This window comes from Nelumbo lutea, chromosome 5 (genome assembly GCF_056320005.1).
Source record: "Nelumbo lutea isolate HS-2025 chromosome 5, American lotus-T2T, whole genome shotgun sequence".
In the NCBI taxonomy this organism is placed as follows: Eukaryota; Viridiplantae; Streptophyta; class Magnoliopsida; order Proteales; family Nelumbonaceae; genus Nelumbo; species Nelumbo lutea.
The window spans coordinates 55,225,281-55,242,815 of NC_142688.1; positions in this window are offsets into that span (position 1 = coordinate 55,225,281).

The following is a 17,535-nucleotide window of genomic DNA, read 5'->3' on the forward strand; positions in this document are numbered from 1 at the left end:
GCATATTTTTCTCAGTCGAGTTCTAGTGGGGAGCATATTAGGAATGGCTTACCAAGTGAATATATGAAAGTTTGGTGGAATACCCTTCAGTTTTAGAAGTCTTGCCATGTGAAATTATTAAAAATAATATGTGCTCAAGAACAAGAGGCTCGAGAAGATGCTAATAGAAGGTATCCAAAAGCCGTAGTATACCAACCATGGGGAGTGAACTTCCATATGAGTTTGTCCTGCATATCTGAGGCTGAGATAGGAAGATGAATTCCACATATTTCTTGTGTTGTGCGGGTATCGAATAAATTGCTAATTATCTCCCTTTGCCATGTCATAGTATCTTAGTTAATAAGTTCCGCAATTCTTACCTTGCTCGTGGGAGATTCTGAGTTCTGGCATTGGGGTTTGAATGGTAACCATGGGTCGTTCATTGCATCAACAGCCCAACGATTTCCGATTACCCAATGACAACACTTATCAAGGAATTCCTTGCATTGAAGAATGCCATTCCAAATATAGGAGTTGCAGGACTTTTGCTTTGCACACCAAAAGGAAGAACTTCTTTGATATTTGGCATGAAGGACTCGAGCCCAAAGTGAGTCAGTTGAAATGAGGAATCTCCATCCTAGTTTAATAATCATAGCTTGATTTTTAAGCATAGCATAACGGATTCCCAAACCCCCAAGATCCTTTGGTGAAAGAAAAACAAAATATCCCAGGATTTAAGATGAAGACCGAATTTGTCAGAATCAGTTCACCAAAAATCCCTACACATATTGTTCAAGGCCGTACAAATGGTTTTTGGAAGGAGATAAATTTGCATTATGTAGTATGTCATGGATTGAAGGGTGGATTTGATAAGAACAGTTTTGTCCATGTGTGACAATATTTGCTTCTTCCACCCGGATAGTCTTGATTTAAGTCTATCAACCAAATATTGCCATTCTCGAGTCTTCGAGTGGCCTAGGAAAAGAGGGCCACCCAGGTATATCTCTTTTTGATTCATGAATTTGACTCCAAAAAGGTGTGCAATTTTGATTCTAACTTGGCGCTGGGTATTGGAGCTGAAAAAAATTGATGACTTCTGAAAATTGATTTATTGACTTGATTACAGAATAGATGTAACACTTGTAGAATGTGAGAGACTTCTCTATTGTTACATTTGCCAAAAATAATCAGGTCATCTGCAAACAAAAGGTACGAGAGTCGAACATTAGAGTTTTCAAATTTGAAACCATGAATCAGCCCTTGCTGCATCTTCTTTTCCAACAAGCAAGAAATAATCTCAGTGCAAATTATGAATAAATAGGGTGATAAGGGACACCCTTGTCTCAAACCTCTCATAGGGGGGAATGAATCACTAGGCTTTCCGTTACACAGAACCGAAAAGTTTGCAGTAGATAAGCAATAGTGAATCAAATTGCAAAATTCATCAAAGAAACCAAAGTGATGGAGAACATTCAACAAGAAAGACCATTCCATCCTTCCATAGGCCTTTGAGAGGTCGACTTTAAGTAAGAAATATCCATTACGACCCTTCAGTTTCCTCATTGAGTGAATGACTTCTTGAGTGATAATAGTATTGTCTGCTATATTTCTTCTCGATGTGAAGGCACTCCGGATTGGGGAAATCAGATTAGGGAGAATGGTCTTCAAACAATTGGTTAAGATTTTTGTAATGATTTTATAAAGAACATTACTTAAACCAATAGCTAGGTCAAAAATCCTTAGGAGTTTTAATTGAATTTATCATGGAAATCAAACATAAAAAAGTATAATTTACCTCAACAATTGCTTTTGGGTTTCTGAATACTTGTTGAACCAATGAGTTATGTTAGTTCCCATAAAGTGCCAGTCCTTATGCAGAACAACCACATGGATCCCATCGGGCCTGGAGCCTTCCATGGTCCAATGTTAAACAAAGAAATTTTGGTCATTACTTCACTAGGGGGTTCATTAATAAAAGATTGTCTTGCTTAGTTAGAGAGTAACTCATGTTAGAAATGTTCAATTCACTCAAATCAGGGTTGGTGGATTGAAAGAGCTGTTTGAAATGCTCACTTAAAATTAAGGAAATTTCTTGTTCACTTTGTGGTCCATGACCCATTAATTCGGTGGATGCAATAAACTCCATTTCTCCTTTTCATATTGGTTGTTGTAATGTGAAAAAATTTTGTGCACCTCTCCCCTATGAGAGTCCGGTCCAAGCGAGCTCTTTGTTCTCAATAAGATTCTTCACGATGCAGCCAAGTCTCGAGTTCTTGCCTAAGTTTATTTTCTTCAAAATGAACCTCTGAATTAAGCAAATTGGTTTGGCACTTCAATAACCTCTATGCCACATTTGCAATATTTTTCCAGATGTTTCCGATTACCTGCTGACCCCAACTCCAAATTTTGTCAATAGTAGATTTTAGTTTGGAATGGAGTGATGCATTTGAATTATCCCACATGATAGACAAGGTATCCAAAAAAATTAGGTTCATGGGTCTAAGCTTCTTCAATTCTTCAGAGTTGGATAGAATTTTGCCATCTACACTGGTGTTTAACAAAATAGGGTGGTGATCACTTCCACAGGAGGCAAGGTTTCGAACATGAGCATGGGGGAAACCAATATCCAGTTCTGATTGGCCAGGAATCTGTCAAGTCTATTACAAACCATATGAAATTCATCTCTTTTGTTAGTCCATGTAAAAGGAGGGCCTAATGAGCCTAAGTCAATAAGATTGCTCACATTCATGGCTTGTGATAAAAGACTTGTCTTACCCCTTGTAACTGTACAACTCCCTTGTTTTTCAATACTAGAGGCAATAAGAATAAGATCACCTGAAACACACCAGGGCCAGGTTGAATTCTCATGAAAGGACTTTAGTTCATCAATAAAGTGAGATCAAGCATTGAGAGAGGGATGCACATAAAAGCAAAGCAGATCCCATTCAAGGCACTATGGTTTGTTCTTTATAGCACAATAAATTGAGTGGTCTGTAATTGACATGATAGAAAGTAATACGTTCTTTGAATGGACAAACCACAAACCTCTAAATCTACTAGTTGCAGGAATAACTTCAACATGATAGTTATGAAGATGTCGAAAAATTGCTCTAGACTTGTTCAAGTTGTTCTTCGTTTCAGAGATGAAGAAAATGTCTGGGTGGTGTTTTGATAGGAGTCCGTTGAGATAAAGAACTGCCAGGTGACTCCCCCCTCCCTGACAGTTCCAACTGAAGATTTTCATGGCGACCGTGATGGTAGTTTGAGCCCTGCCACCACGGTATGAATGTAAGGAGAATCAGAGTCATTCATGTTAATGTTCCTTGCTTGGTTTCTGAATCTGACATGCCCTAGGGTTGAATTAGCTAAATCTTCGCTAAAGCTCTTTCTTTTCTTTGTGCAACATTAAGATGTATTTGGTGATCATCAATAGCCATCGGCGTTTGCTCCATCGTAGAAATAAAATTATGACATTCAGATGCATTAGATGGCATGTCAAGATTCGTAGCCATATTATTACGGAAGTGAATTTAGATGACTTGCCTGATTTGGCAGATACACTAACCAACAGATTAGTAGTAAATCCACCATCCATCAAAGAAGGCATTGATGTGACTACGTTCAGAGGCTTGTGGTTCTTCATTGCATTTGCTGGTTGAGTAACCACTATTAGTTGAATTGGGTCATCCGAGATGGAAGTTGGAGAAGGAGGCTCCATGATTTTCGGTAGTGTATCAACGAATCTCCACAAGTCATTCATCTTAGTGTGTAATGGATCAGAACATGAGACATTAGTTTGCGAATTAGAATGATGAGCAGCATTAATGATTGAAACGGAAGAGTTATGGAATGGGAACTTGCCTGATTTGGTGGGTTCACATAAATAAGAATCAGCCCGAAATCCGCCCTCCCCATTTTCCTTGCTGGAATCAATTAACAGACCATTACTGCCAACCATCTCCGGCGATATTGCTGGTATGGAACCATGTGAAGTATGAGAGGATTCTTCACTTTCACATTCCCCAACAGGTTTGCCATCCTTTCCTCTTCATAAATGTGCTTTGTTGATGGGAGATGCTCTAACTTCTAGTGTAATGAAATCAGATAGAAGGTTTTGAATTCGTCATTTTCCTTCTTTAGATGTGCATTTTTCTAGAGATTCTAGAAGTTTGTGCTTTGTTTGACAGGACAAATCTTCATGTGCCATTAAACCACAAAATTTGTAATAGCGTGGTAGTCTTTCATATTGGAATTTAATCATAATCACATCTCCATTCAAGAGCATAAACGGGACCTCTTGTCGAATTGGATCGTTGACATTAATTTGAACTCTTATTCTGGCATATTTGCTCCACTCGGAAATACTTTTGCCTGTAGGTTCGATTGGTTTTCCCAGAGCTGAGGAAATCTTCTTTATAGCATTAGTGTTCAGATACCTGATAGGTAAACTTGCAAGGTGAATCCAGAAGCATGCCTGATCAAGTGGATAGTCGACTGGTCTAAAATTAGGATCCCCTTTTTGAGTGATAATAAGATCATTTTCAAAGAGATAGGGTTCTTTCTCCATGATTTGATCTCTTTCAAAGCTACTCGGGAATTTAACTAAGTACGATTGAGGACCAAACTCCATAATCTCACCATTTTCAATTTTCCATGATTTACATATCATTTCTTTGAGTCCTACCACTCTGTAGCTTCGATCAGTAAGAACTTTGAAGACTAGAGTTCTGCTCCATTCTTCTCTCAGAAGCAAGCCATTATCCGTTGCTTTGATTGGAACAGATGAGCAAGGCAGCCTCAGACTCGACAGATGTTTTAGTAGTCCATCATCTCCATGGTTAGGAGGGCAGGAAGGGATGGAGGAATTCTCCTGGTTCATTAGAAAGGCACATCACTGAAGACAGATGGAGAGCCTTGCACTACGACAAGAGGAAGGGTCATCATATTTAATGAATGGGGCCAGGACTATGATATGGAAAAGATATGATATCCAAAAGACAATTGACCAATAAACCAGAATTAAAAATATGGTAGTGAACATAGTGTTATTTATCAAAATTTATGAATGGGTTTTGATTGGTCAAAACCCTTTTCATATCATATCTTTTCTGCATCATAGATTTTCCCATGGGGCCAAATCAAAACCCTTTCAACATACCTTCAATTGTCTGAAATGGGGTAGGGTTTTAGCAATACAAAAGTGGGGCCCTCTCAAAATAATGGACATGTTAGACGGGATCTATATATATATATATATACATGGCAATGGAATACTAAATATATATATATAGACACGTATATGTATATATATGTATATATACATCAATATGTATTAATATACATACATATATATGTATATATATGTGTATATATGCGTATGTATGTATATATATATATATATATATATATATATATGTATGTATGTATGTATGTATGTATGTATGTATTAAAGGAAGACCTTAAGGGTACAGCCCCCCACCATTCAAACATATGGCATTTTCTAAGAAATTGTTGTTAAAGCCCATAACCCACTACCAACATTCAGACAAGTGGCATTTTCATTTTTCAGAAAACTAGACAAATGGTAATTTTTGAGAAATTCATACTAAAACTCACAACCCATTACTAGGCTACAGTTCCCTGCCATTCAAATATGTGGCCTTCTCATTTTTCTAAAAAACTAGACATGTGCCATTTTTTGAGAAGTTGCTGCTAAAGCACACAATCCACTACTAACATTCAGACATGTGGCATCCTATTAATTCAAGAAATAGGATTCAAAAATTGGGTAGTTTCATTCCTAAATATTCTCAATAAACATCTATTTATTAGTTTAACACATGTTTATCTATAGTCTATTAAATACAAATGGTGGGACCCATTAAACCCATGTTTGTTTTTAAATGATTTATTTTTTCAAAAGAAAAATACTTTATTAATTACAAACTTGATTTAACTTTTAGGAAGCAACCTAATTTAATTTTTAAAAATAAATAACTCAAAACAGATTTATTAGATAAATAGTAAATAACAAATAAATTGGGTTATTGCTAATTACAAAGATGTAAGACCCATATTAATTTTTTTTTTAATTTAATTTTTGATAACTAAATAGTAAACTTCAAACTAAATTATACATGCATTTAGTTACCCTGTCTCTAGTGTGGGTTGAATTTAGGGTCCACTATGCATTGAAGTTGGACAAGTTGCCCTCTTATATTTAGGTAGAACATAAATATATAGTGGGTTGAGTTTAGGGCGCACTATGCATTGAAGTTAGACAAGTTGCCCTCTTTTATATTTAGGTAGAACATAAATACATGAAAGTAAGAAAGTTGTAAAGGCGAGCTTGTCGCCTTGTCCAAGTTCAATGTGTGGGATTAAATAACGAGTCAATCGTCCATCATTGCAACTGTGATATTGTCTAACATATCGACTTATTTTGTTTGCAGTGGTAGGACTCTGGGCCATATTGTCTAAGACATCACGTGTCAGTTGTTTGACATGGACCCGGTCTAGCCCAACCATTATTGTTTGGGAGGGTGACCTCAGTCACCTCACATCTAACTTTGAATCAGGACTTTAGGCCATGATCTCAAAATTATGCTTGAAGGAAAGTCATTAGGCCTAAACGTTTCTATGGTCTACAATGAAGAAGCCCAGCCCAACCTTAAGGGCCTGATGCCCTCATACCAAGCCCATTTTAGGCGTCTAGATGGTTAGAAGGCTAGAAACTTTCTTGTCAGCTATCTCAAAAAGACTCTTCCGTTAATTTGTTTCTTCAAGTGTTTGCAGATCGAACAAGCTAGTATGTGATATTTTACTACCTACTTTTATCTAACTGTGTTTTATAAAAGGTTCATGAGGAATAAACAGGAAGCCTTCGCTGAAATGTTTGTTAAAAACTGAGATCGCCTTCAACAATGAACCCCCTTTGATGTTGTATTGCTTTCTGGAATTGATGGAATATATTCATATCTTTCTTCAAGATTGATTTAGGGAACATTAGACATGTTGAAAATTTTGTGTCTTACCTGCCAAAAGAAAAAAAAAAAACTATTCTTCCACTCAAAGCAGTCTTAAGCAATTGGGCAGGCCCATTCAGATTGGACCTACCCATCATGGTTAGGGCTGGCAATTCTGTAGACCTCCTGGGCTCGACAACACCAAGTAATGAATTTTTGTAGTCTTATTCAGGAAGCTTCTTTTAGCCTTTTGGGATAAAAGCACTGGGCTGAAATAGTGAGCATTTACAAAGAACGTTTAGAAATACAAAATACATGTTTTTTGCACTGTACATATTTGTATTTGTAGTCTTTTCAAACTAAGCCCAATGCCTAAAAGTAAAACTAAACTACTCTTAGCGAGTGTTCAGCAATGTCAAACCAACCTTTCAGGATGCAAATTATGGGCTGAGCTAGTGAGAATTTGTGAGGTAGAATATCTGGGTCTGTTGGGCCTAGCCTACTGAATTGAACCCAAGGCCTAAAATAAAAACTAAACTACGCTTAGCAGGTGTTCAGTAATATCAATCCAACCTCTGAACTCTTCAACTACGTTAAAACTTAAAACATCAAGCAGAGCTTTGATAAAACTCTCGAAAATTTTCAAGGTATTCTCCCCTCTAAGAAAATTCAGCTCCTACCGACAAGAACTCTACCCCCACTCTCTCCTTTGAGTACTTTGGTTTCAGAATCATTTGTGAGCAGAATTCACATTTGCACCCCGCAAATGCCCCATAGCATATCCCAATTGTGTATAGGTATCATCTTCCACTAACAACTTTGAGAGATGTCCCCAATGCACACTGAGATGTGCATGTGGGGCGTTTGTGGAGCACAAATATGATCTCTGGTGAGTGACCAATACCTGTTATACAAGCTTCGCTCCAATGAGTGCTGGCTTGATGGTCCCGTTGCCCTTTTACAATCTAATTCATGGAAGCCCATTAGGGCATTGTTATTTTGGCCATAGAGGCTCTATCTATAAGGCGTTTTTTGATTTGACAAATTAGATCTCCTTGGCCCATTGATTGTTGATCCCATGTGTATGAAGGGACATATTAGGGAAGACAATGAGGCAAGATTTAAGATGATTATGATAAGGTTGCTATGATAGTATTTAAGATGGTTTGAAATAGTTTAGTACAGAATTTGAGTGAAAGTGGGTTTCTCTTACCTTTTCTATAATATGATGTAATTCCCACAATTAAGTAATGCAACCGTTTTACCTTTTCTTTGATACTTTACATAGAGAGCTAGGGTGCATCCTCCATCTTTATCACGATCAGAAAAGATGCACTTGAATCAATGGTAGTGTTCTTAGGAGAAGAGAATTAATGGCAAAGAGATGTCAAACTTTGCCACACGTCATCATAATGCAACCTATTGAGAGCACCATATAAAACAACAAACAAGAGTCCATACTCCATGGTGATGATAAATCATTCATAAAGATCTCCACAATGAAAAATCATTCATGTATGGGAAGCCCATACAATGGTGCTCAATTTCAGAAATTATCCAATTTGCATTGAAGGTGATTCGCTTCTAGTAATTTCTTGTATCAATAACCAATTTCGAAACTTGGGGAGATTGAAGATTGTTCAAGGCTTTTTGAGTCTATGGAGCATGGAGTGGAGTACAGACATTCTTTTAGGGAAGCAAATCAAGCTGCGGATTGACTGGCGTGTGAAGCTCTATCTCATAGATGGGAACCTCTCCCTTTCAATCCCCTTGCTTTGCCTAGTGATCTAGCTCATATTTGTTTGTGTGATGTTTCGGGCCAAGATATCCCCTGCCTTGTGTATCTCCTCCTAATTTTTACCAAAAAGAAATGCTTATCATTAAACTTCACTTGAATATTTAACATATCTTTCCATTATAGAAGTGATCCACCAACAATTCCATGATATGTAACATAAAATGGCTGAAACAATTTATTTTCAGAAGAAATGATGAAAGGTGGGTTTCACTTCTAACTGGCTGAGGTGCTACATTTGGCCACTATGGATCCTCCAATGATCGTTTCGATCACCTCGGCGATCTATTTGTCCTGGGGTCATTGTATTGATTCCTTGACTGGTTGAGTGCTCGGTTGTCCTTCTTAATAAATTGTTTTAGGTACCCACAACTGATCAACTCTTTGATCTCATTCTTGAGATTTTGGTAGTATTCCATGTCATGGCCTTAGCTTAGTGGAAGTGGCAATATCTATCTTGGTTTTTGTTGTCCTGTGGCCACTTGAGGTAGTCCATCTTCTTGATCTGCCTGAGGATCTTCCCTATTTTGGAATTTAGTGGTGTAAAGCTATGGTATTCTTTTGGGGGGAGTTTAGGATCACTTGGCTGGTGACTTAGAGAATCTAGACTACCTTTTATCACACTGGCTTCAATTAATACTAGCTTCCCCATGGTCCTCATCACAGTCTTTCCTCTTTCTTTTACCTAAGTAGCTGGCTCTTCAATTAACCCCTTTGCATTCATGTGATTTTGAGTGCAATTTTGAGGAAGTCCTTCATGTTGTTTAGAGGGTTTTTAGCCAAGGAGAATCTAAGGTAGCATTATCGAGCATTGTGGATGGTTGTAATTACCAAAACAATTGGATCGAGTCCTCGAACTTGCAAAGACTCTAGGTTAAACCTCCAAACATACTCTTAGAGTCTCCCTAGAGTGCTAGTAAATGGTCATCAAGTTGGTTATAGTCTTAGTTTGTTGTAGGCTAGTGATGAAGTGTGTAGTGAAGAGTTTGAATAACTGCTTCTAGTTCATGATGGAGACTAGTACCAGTCCCGAATACCACATCTGTGTTGTCTGGTGGAAAGTGGTTAGGAAGGCCAGGTGCATGGTCACCTTTGAGGTCTTATGGAGTAAAATGAGGGGCTGAAAGCTCTCCATGTGACCTAGTGGGTTGGCTATCCTATCATACATCTCAAGGTTGAAGTCCTTTGAATGTGGTTCGATGAGGATGTCAGCGGACAAAGGCAAGGGATGAGTGAGTTTAGGGATGCTAGAGGTTTCACCAGGGCTAGTTGCATAGGGAGACCGAGGTGGTCCTTCACCAATGCATGACGTAAAGTAGCCATGTGCTACTCTAGCACAGGTACCTCAGGCTGGGGAGCCTTAGTGTGGCCATGTACTGCTCCTAGGCTTGAACATTGAAGTCCATTCATTGGATGTAGCATATGAGCTCCTAGAATTGGTGGGCATCTACTTCGGTTGGGATCATGGAGGAGTCAACACTTTGTTGCTACCCTCAGAAGATGATTTAATGCCATGTTGAAAATAGAATGTTATGTAGACGACATGGTCGTCAAGACTTAGTTTTCAAATTATTTAATACAAGACTTGCATTTTTCTTTTGAAATTTTGCGTAAGTTTAATATGAAGTTAAATCCAAACAAGTGTGTCGTCGATGTCACCTCGGGTAAATTCCTATGGTACATCGTTAACCGGCGTGGCATTGAGGCCAACCCAGATAAAATTAAGGCTATCCTAGATATGAGACCACCCCGAAAATTGAAGCAGGTTCAAAGGTTGAATGGTCGTATAGCCGCTTTAAGCCGCTTCATGTCCAAATCGACAGATCGTTGCCTGCCTTTCTTTAAGGCAATTAAAAGCAAAGGCTTTGAATGGACCAAAGAGTTCCAGCTCACATTCGACGAGCTCAACAAGTACCTCGCCAGTATCCCGGTCTTAACCCGACCCGAGGAGGGTGATGTTTTGGAGATGTACCTCTCGAAAAGTGACAACGTTGTCAGCTCGGTACTAATAAGAGAGGTAGATCGGGTCCAACGACCTATCTACTATGTTAGCAAAGTGCTGCAGGGAGCTGAGACAAGGTACCTGGAGATTGAAAAATTGGCATATGCGCTAGTCATTGCAGATCGGAAGCTTCGTCCGTATTTCCAAGCTCACACTATCATCATTCTCACCAACAAGCCTCTGAGGCAAGTCTTGCTCAAGCCCGAGGTCTCTGGTAGGTTGATGAAGTGGGCCATCGAACTCAGCGAGTACGACCTCCAGTACAAGCCACGAACTGCTATCAAAGCCCAAGCCTTGGCTGACTTCGTCATAGAATGTACTTTCAGCTCCGTGGTCCCCAGGTCGATCGAGCCCAAGGTTCCCAGGCCGGTTGAGCTCGAGCACCGGGAGGTAGCAACCAGCGCGGCTTCTCTCCTAGTGAGATCGAACTTGAACTGGGATGAGGAACCCTGGATCCTTCACATGGATGACTCATTAAATCAGTAGGGTGGTGGAGATGGAATCGTTCTATATGAGCCAAGCGGTGCAAAACTGGAGTACACGCTACGCTTCGAGTTCGCGGCATCCAACAATGAAGCAGAGTATGAGGCATTAATAGCTGAGCTGGTCCTAACAAACGAAGTGAAAGCCAAGCACGTTGTCATCTGTAGTGATTCTCTGCTCGTGGTCAACCAAGTTACAGGTGAATATGAAGCTCGCGAGCCAATTATGATCGCCTACTTAGCCAAAGTAAGAGAGGCTCTGCTCAACTTCAGTCGCACTTCATCAAGAAAATCTCGAGATTGGAGAACGTTGAGGTTGACGCCTTGTCTCGGTTAGCCAGCACCAGTGATAATACTATGAGAACCGTGTGCATAGAGAACCTGCCTCGGCCTAGCATTCTCGGGGGGGAAGAGGAGGCCGCTCCTGTCTTACAAGCAGAGCTAAGCTGGATTGATCCACTCACGAATTTCCTGCTGCACTAGACCCTCCCTGTAGATTGCAGCGCTGCTAATATACTGAGCCTTGTTGCTACCCTCATAAGATGATTTAATGCCATGTTGAAAATGGTGATGGGGAAATTTGTAAGGATGTACTTTCATGCATTTCAAATGACACTATTTCCTGACAATTCGGCCGATATGCATCAAGATTTCTTGTCTGAGCCATACATTTCAACACCTGTTCTTTTCCCGATCCCGTCCAACATGCCATTCATGTGGGACGGGCCCACTTTCTGTTTTGTCAAATTTAGAGCGGTGGAACAGGATCCCATTTATTCAACAACTGACATTACGAGTTTGCATGCTTCATTGGTAACCGGATGATACTGGGCCCATGGATGATGATATATGAGCTCTAATACGTGGGCCCTTTATAAATGGAGCTCACAGGGTACAGTTTTGATATTGGAACCATCATCATCGATCTTGTCCCAAACTATTTATTTATATAGGGTTAGTTACATGAATCTTCTTTCATGATTATATTGTTTTCACTCAAATCCTTTTTAGTCTATTTGTACATTTTCATATAATTTTAACAATAATATAATGATGGACGTGACACTGATTAGAAAGAAATTAAATTCATGTGATCAATTCATATAATTGAAAAAAAAGTTTAGATGATAATGATGATAATGATATTTGTTTTATAATGAGCTCACATGATATATATAGTTGTGATATTGATTACTTGAATATCCTACCTACTGACTTATTTTAAATGGAGTCATCAATATGTCAAATTCGTTGCATGGTCGTTGGTCCTGTTTGGCAACTTCGGTCCCTGCATTATTAACTTGTATTCTGAGAGAGAAGATATCTTGATCTATATGAGAAAATTGTCTGTAGTTTCTAATGTACTAGGCTGCAAGGGGAAACATGATAACGAAATTACAATTCTAGGCTTAGAATGCAAACTAAAATGTAACACCTTCAATGGGTTGGGCCTTGGATGGGACTCAAGTAATGCTTATAAAGCCCGACTTTGAAATGGACCCAATGGTTCTGCGAAGACCGGGAAGATGTAATTTGAGGGTTTGCATCTGAATTACGCAAATTAGGTAGACCTTGGCTTAGGAAAAGTGAGTTTGCTTTGTTGATAATCATTTTAGGGCTCCAAATGTTTTTGTTAAAAATTAAATCATTCCGAGCCTTCTAGATGGTCCATATAATTGAGATGTATCGCCAAATTGGCTTATACCCTACTGCTGAATTGGCTTATATCATTTTAGGGCTCCAAATGTTTTAGGAAGGTCGGGTATATACCCTACAGTGCCTACTCACTTTGGTGTACGTCGAGATTGGCTTATTCCTACTCATGCCTATCTTGTCAGTTCGGCACTTCAAAGTAATCTACACTTAATTAATATGGGGCAAATGAAATTTGTGCTTGCGAGATGGATGGCCAAAAGATTTCATTCATTAAAAAGGGAGTTTGTAACATTTAGCAAAAAAAAAACAGAGAGGAAAAGCACTACTGCCGAACTTAGAGACTCGTATACAGGGAGGTCCCAGAAAAGAGGCACAGTTCAGTCTTGATGGGGCTCCTCACCCCCTCCTTCAACAATCTCGAAATCTTTGCTCGGGTCCAGCTCCATTGATGTGTTTGTGGCAACAACCTCATCGGTCTCCATGACCTCATCGGCCACTGTGTTGGAGTTCCCTGACCTATCTCCAGCTTCTAGATCAAATTCATCATCATCATCCTCCTAGGAATTTGGATCTTCACTCGCCGCTTGAATCACAATCTCTGTTGAGGTCCCGATCATTGTGAGTGGTCGAAGATCGAGCTGGGGAAACGCACGCCTTGCCAGCTAGCGGCAGACCTTGAAACCTTTGCAGAAGGCTGAAGTAGCTATTTTGTTCACAAAATTCTTGAACTCTAGAGAAGTCTTGTAAGCTCAAACAGCACGATCACCAGCTTCCTTTAGCTCCTGGGAAAAGATAGCCTTGCGCTAGCAAGGAGAGCCTCCTTCTCCTCAATCTCCTTTTTCAACTCATGGATACGCTCCTCCTTCCGCTTTGATTCTATCTTCCGCTTCGTTGCCAGCTCGACAGCCCTCATCGTCTTGGACTGGCACTCCGCCGCTTTTGACTCGGTAGCCAAAACCTTGGCCTCTAAGACTTTCGCTTTTGACTCTGAGATTTGTAATAGCTCCATCTGACAATTGGACTACTCCACCAGTGAGTGAATCAGCAAGTTCTTTTGCAAAAGAGTTGTACTGACCAGTAAGGCAGGAAAAGCACAAAGGACAGAGAAGTGAAGTTAGAAACATACCACCACAAATGACCCCACGTAGTGGCAGTGAGCTTGGAGCGAGCATCCCGGCATAATTTGACACATCGGTAGGAAAGACAACTTCCTTGCTCTTGAGAGTGGCAACTCGGGCAACGACCTCGGGTTGGACGAGTTGAGGCTCGAACTCCTGGGCCACCTCAAGCTTGCAAGCTGGCGACCTGGTTCCCTGGTCATCCTCAACCAGGTTGATGACGGGTGCATCCTCTTTCCTCCTCGGGGTTGTAGGTGCGGTGGGACTGGCGACGGGCTTGACAGCTTGGGGATTAGTATGAGATGCCTTTCTCTTTTTCCACTTCTTCATGTCGATAAAAAGCTTGGAGACAAGGATATCCGCCATGGTACTTGCAACACAGACACAAACTTAGCAATGAAATCGATGAGAAAGAAAAAAGTCCAAGTACGTGAAACCGAAGTGGAGACTTACCCAAACTCAGCCCCGCATTAACCAATCTCTCCTCGGCTAGGAAGTCGTCCATTTTCAACATAAGCTTTGCCTAGGCATGGACCTGTTCTCTCATGTCCTTATCTAACTTGATGCTGGAGTCACTAATGGCTGTCCTCCAGTGCATCGAAAATGGCCACCTCCCAGCCACAGTGACAAAAAAATAACGTCTCTTTCAGGTCGAGACTTTGTTGGGGAGATCATACAGGATCTTGTACCCAGGTCGAGGGGTTAGGTAGTAGCTACAGTGTTCGGAAGAAGGAAGACTAGTAGAATTCTTCTTAATAGAATAAATTGAGATGAAGGTGTTCATGGTCAAAGGTTTACCGTAGTGATGGAATAAGAAAATGGTACATACTATAGAGCAAATTGAGTTGGGTGAAGCTGACCTATGGCTATGTTAAAAAATTGAAGAATTTCCGTGATGAATGGGGGGAGCGGGAAGTGCAGCCCAGACTATCAATTGCTCCTCGAACACCACAACCTCATTAAGATCATGGTCCCAAGGGTATCCCTCCAAAGGGATACACCAGCCATGGTCCTCAAGGAACTTGTAGTATTCGACTAGTGTTTGCAACCTCTTCTCAGTCATCATGGAATGATCGAAGGAGTCCAACCCCGACCTTCGAGAACTATGGGAGCTCGAGTATTCTTTCTCGGAGTCTCCCCGCTTCTCTGCTTGGGAATTCACCTCGAGCGGGCTGGGCTCGAAAGCTTGTGACGAGGTGCCCACTTCGGCAAGACCAGACCTTACTGCTTGGCTCGAGGAGTCCACCTCGGTCCCACTCAACTCGTTACTGGCATCCAACAGGCTACCAATGCTAACACTTGACATCATAATCAAAGGGAATCAAGTAGGAACGAAGGAGGCTTACCTAAGCCAAAGAGAGGAGGAGATGACCTCGAAGAACAAGAACAGATGACACTGACCTGGAAGCAGACACACAAGCTCAAAGCAGGAATGCACAAATCATAGCGAAGAAAATGGGCACCCCATGGCCCCTATTTATAGCCACTATAGTCGGTTTTGGACAGGCAAGATCGATGTAATCTGACGGCTCCAATAAAAATCGGCCACACTCCTATCGAGCCATAAATCAGTTGAGCATGTGTTTTGACGTCCATAGGGTTAATAATCCATGTGACGTATGCGTGTCCAGGGTACGTGATCTGGTTTCTTGGTAGAATTGGAGGGGACGCTGAGATCAAACTGCCAGATAGACTAAAGCCAAATCCACTTCAACCTTACGTGAATTCCTCTAATCGGGTCATGACCCATGCACGAGGGGTTATTTGGCCCGACCTGATAAATAGAGGACACACGGATGGAGAACACCAATTGGACGATGACTCAGCACTATGCTCACCTCGCCTAGTAAAGTTACTTCAGGAGTCCCAGCCACCTCGAAAAACATCGAACTCTGGGGACCTCGGATGGTTGAGACTGTTTAAGCGACACGTAGCAAGTCCTAGAAGATTGCTAGCTGTCTCCGAGCTCTCTGGGATCATGACGTGGAACTATAGGCTTTATCTGCATCCCGCCCGAATTGGATGGACACGATAAGCACTATCAGATAGCACATTATTCCCTATCGGAGAGGAACAAACTCCCACTTATCCAGCCCGAAGATCTCAGAAAGGCTTTGTGAGGCCCACGACAACTCAACTATATAAGGGCACTCACCCAAAGCAGAAGGTACACACGATTATTTCCTCACTAGGTCTCATACAATCAAGCTTTTAGCTCACATACATAGCTAGCATACTATCTTAAGCATTGGAGCGACCTCACCGGGTTACAAATCCTGTGTTCTCTGATCCCTTTCTTTTACAGTTTGGACGATCCACTTGGCAATTGACATCTGAACTGCCTTACAAGTAAGAGCATCCAGATTGCGTATGATCAAATCCAAAAGCAGCTAAGAAAAATTGCCACATTGTCTTTTCAAGATAAACATTAAACAAATGTTAAAAATGTATGCTTGATATATGGAATTGACTTATCAAATGACACCATTTGTTTACAATTTGCCCCAAGACTTCTTCATAGAGCTCTAATTCAAGTTCACATGTTTTATTGTGGATTCCGTCCCACATACATCGATTTGGGAGAGACTCGCTTTTTATTCGAATTCACTTTTTGCTACGACAATGTCTTAGCATGGGGCTATTAGATATACTGCAGCGACCCCACCAAAAACTCATTTCATCTAAATCAGGATGGAGCCATCACAATAAATCTAAGGCTTTGGTTCTGTTGTTTCAGCGGGGTTATAACACTATAGTATCTTTGGTTCAATCGTTTCACCAGACTGCAGATTGGATGGCGCATGAAGCCCAGATTATTATGTCAGAGTTTATCTTTTCATTTTTCTTCTCTTTTCTCCATTTGTTTAACTGGTTTATGGAGCGCACTATCCCAGTTTGTTCCCACCGACCCCATTTTTATGAAGATATGTAAGTACATTTGACTTTTCAAATAACACTTTTTGTTGAATACTGTTCGAACAACCTTTTCAACTCACTTGTTCAAACGGGCTTTACAGTGACTGAATCCCATCACGATATAGATCAGGATTTCTTATCTGAGCCCTACAGTCAACTCACTTGTTCTTTTTCGGATCACGTCCAACATGCATGTCCATTAATTTGGGAGGGATCCATTTATGTTTTGTCAAATTTGGACCGGTGGAACCCATCTCTTCAACAACCGACCTTACGAGTTTGCATGCTTCATTGGCAACCGGACGATACTGGGCCCATGGACCATGATATACCATATGAGCCTAATGCCTATTAGGTGAGCCCTATATAAATGGAGCTCACATGGTACAGTTATGATATTGGAACTCTCATCATCATGCTCTAAATTTCCTCCCAAACCATTTATATAACCATCTATATGGGGTCAGTAAGAATCTTGTTTCACCATTATTGGTGTTCACTAGTAAATTATAAATATTTCATTTCTTATTCTTTTCACCCAAGTCCTACATTTTTCAATTCTTTCAACTGATCACTTGTTGAAGGGACTAGAAAAGTCCGAAGGCAGATTAAAAAATTGAAT